The sequence below is a fragment of the Dermacentor andersoni genome, unplaced genomic scaffold (genome assembly GCF_023375885.2).
Source record: "Dermacentor andersoni unplaced genomic scaffold, qqDerAnde1_hic_scaffold ctg00000726.1, whole genome shotgun sequence".
Lineage (NCBI taxonomy): Eukaryota > Metazoa > Arthropoda > Arachnida > Ixodida > Ixodidae > Dermacentor > Dermacentor andersoni.
In genome coordinates, this window is record NW_027315404.1 from 4,266 (window position 1) to 7,500 (window position 3,235).

Consider the following 3,235-nt stretch of genomic DNA (forward strand, 5'->3'; position numbering starts at 1 on the left):
TAAATACACAAACACACACACACACACACACACACACACATGCATATATACATACACACACACGGTAATGGTAAAGATGATGAGGTAGCACTTTTTTTTTTTTTTTACAATGCCTGTGTTTCAGATGGCGATCTTTCTCCCCTCTATGTTTCCGGTGGGAAGGAGTGTGCAGCGTTTTCTATATTTATTTTGTCATTCACTTCTATGTTGCTCGTCTTCGTACATGGGGCATGCTACCTAATTCTACCGGTCGATTCGACACGTTGCGATCCGTCCCGGCCTGTGCCGTATCAAAATTTTCAGTGGGCCTTGCGGTAAATAAAAAGAAATGAAGGAAATGCGCGTAGTATATTACAATTGCACACGGGCTTGAAACGAAGCCCTCAAGGAAGGTCACCTTGAGCGGTCGCATTCAGACGGAAGTAAGCATTCCCCTGGCGCGTTTTTTTCCGCTCGCCTGTTCCGTTTTCTACGAGGTTGCCTTGGTTGGTTTCGCGTTACAAGCAAGCTTGCACTCGGGTCTCGTTTCTACGCGACAGCGTTTCGTTAACAGCGAAAGACTGAGGCGTTGCGAGTTCATCCGTGAGATAGGGAGCGTTGAGTCTGTACACAGGCTGAATTTTATAATATTGCCCACGCTGTTGCTGAGGTTACCCATGTCGGCAGGGCGCCCACAAGGCAGTAGTACAATGAAGTGAAGTGAAGGACATCGCTTCTCGGCCTTTTGGCTAAGATCAAAGTGTAGTATCTGTTCTTATCAGCTTAATATCTGATACGGGTTCTATATGGACCCACGATATTAAACCTATTTTTGGAAGTTGGCGGAGTGCTTGAAGCCTGCTTCACCTCCGCCGCAGGTCGGCCCGGTATTGCACTACCTCCGGGATCGGCCCCGCTCACTTAGGTGAGACTTCATTCAATCAAAATGAAGAGCACAAGCTCAACGCGAGCAGTGACTTGACACGCACCATTCCTATACTACACGCAACGATGCCGGTTCGCGGACCACGAGAGTAATTAAACTGCCACTCCATCTGTGTGTAGCGTCGCACTTGTTGCGTCGCAAATGGGACAGCCGCTCCAGCAAATTTCTAGTTATGGGCTTCGAGAAAAATTAATGAAAGCAAAAGAAAGAACCAGAATTCCTATTTGTCCGATGTCTCTGAATGATTGTCTCCTGTAAAGAGCCACTTGGGGGGATGGGGGGTAGGATTAGCCGTGGGGTTCGCAATCAATATGAATCCCACTCAAAGCCAACACTGGATTTTGGAGTTCACTATCGCTTGGATCCGTAAACCACCGCGGCCACGCAAGCTCGCCCTGCCGCCGAAATCCGCTGCCCAAGTGGAAGAAAGATTCCCTATGAAAGAAAAATAGAGTGCCCGATTTCTGGCAACTACTGTGCAGCCTTTGTGTACACATTTTCGCAGCAGTGGGACCGAGCGCCTCGAAAACAAACTTGTCGTATGCCCAAATGTGGCGAAATATATTCAAGGGTTAAAAGGTGCCTCATCTTTCTAACCTGTATGTTACGAAGACCTGTTGCTACCTTTTCATCATGAACATCATCATCATCATCATCCTGGCTACGCCCACTGCAGGGCAAAGGCATCTGCCATGATCCTCCAAGTACCCCGGTCAGGTGCCGATTGTCGCCATGTAGTCCCTAATCTAATCTGCCCTCCTAACTTTCTGCCACCCCCTGCTACGCTTCCCTCCTCTTGGAATTCAGTCTGTAACCCTTAATGGCCACCGGTTATCTTCCCCCCAGATTGCATGCCCTGCGCATGCCCATTTGTTTTTCCTGGTTTAAACTTTGGTGTCATTAACGAGCGTTTCTTCTCGCACACCCCAATCTGCTCTATTCCGATCCCCCCGTGACGCCACACCCATCATCCTTCTTTCCAGAGCCCGTTGCGTCGCCCTCAGTTACCCTTCGGTAATCCTCAAAGCTTTTTGTTGGGGCACTCGTGGCATCTTTCTCGTTTAATGAAGTCAAATTTTTTTCAGTTTTGGGGGAAAACTCAATGAGCTAGGCGCGATTGTGTCCCTGGCGCCGCTCTCAACAAGATGGCGGCGCCCATGCTTTTTGCCTGCAGGTTCGGCCCTACGCAGAACACGCCTGCCGGGCAGTGTAGCCACGTTGAAGGGGCAAAGCGTAGTGCAGTGAAGCGCTTGCTCGGGCGAAAAACGCAAATATGAGCCAAACAGGAATTTCCATTATTGGAAATTCCAGTTCAGTTTGCGCATTGCGTTCGCCTAAGGTAAAGAACACAAATGCGAGTGCCACAGCAGTCAAGTCAAAGCTTAGGATTGCGTATCATTTTTTTTTTTTTTTTCTTTTCGTGCCTTTTACTCCTGGCCTGCGTGGCCCTAGCGCGCATGCACACGAAAGTAATGAAATGCTGAAAACACGAAATAATGCGGTGCGGCTGTATCATATCTATTTTGTGCGCTTTGTTCTTTGTGGACTACAGCGGTGTGCGTCATGAGAAAGTTTCGGTGCCCTTCTTGGGTGACCAGTGAAGCTATATTTAAAACCACATTGATTTGTACGGTTATTGCTGACAAACTGCGTGTGGGTGTTTTTCTTTTTCGCTGCCAACGATGGGTTATCGCAACCGCGATCGGTTCTGCTGCTACGCTAGACGCGTGCTTGCCAACGGTTGGCTCTATACGCGACCCGCGACGCGTGGTCGGCACATTCAAGCAGTCAATTGCAAACCGTTCCAAGAAAAAGGATGTACTCCACTTGCCACCTAGTTCGACGATTGTACTTTCTGACCCTCGAGGAAGCGCCGCCTTCCCACGTTTTCTATAATACGATAAGATTCAGAGCGACCGCGACCACTTGTCTTTGTCAATATCTCGGAAACGCTTTCTTTGTTTTCTTTTTTTTTTTTTAAATCCAGATACTCAGACGCGCCCGTGTTCACGCGCACTTGTTCTCTCCGATAAGCAGGGAAGCTCGGTTGGGGTGGTGTCGGGCCTTGCGCATGCGCTGCTGAGCTCGTCGCTTCGCCGGCCGGTCGATGCTGGCGCGGTACTGGTAATGAACTTCGACGTGCATGGTGAAACGTCACTTTGTATTGCCACTGTAGACTAGCAATGCAATGTGTTTGCGAGCGATTGGATAAATGAGAAAGCGTGCACTGTCTACAGTTCATGCCCCTCTAGAGTAGTGGAAATGTTGCTCCAAGTGTTAGGTTTGTAATTTGCGCCTACGAACATGAAC

The 3,235-nt window shown here is 48.9% G+C and overlaps 1 non-coding gene across 1 annotated transcript; it reads left to right on the forward strand.

Annotated features, from left to right (window-relative positions):
• The first annotated feature begins 708 nt into the window (after window positions 1-708).
• LOC140214901 (U2 spliceosomal RNA) lies at window positions 709-900 on the forward strand. The gene has a single exon (XR_011891827.1). It is a non-coding gene; the product is annotated as a U2 spliceosomal RNA (small nuclear RNA).
• The last annotated feature ends 2,335 nt before the right edge of the window (window positions 901-3,235 follow it).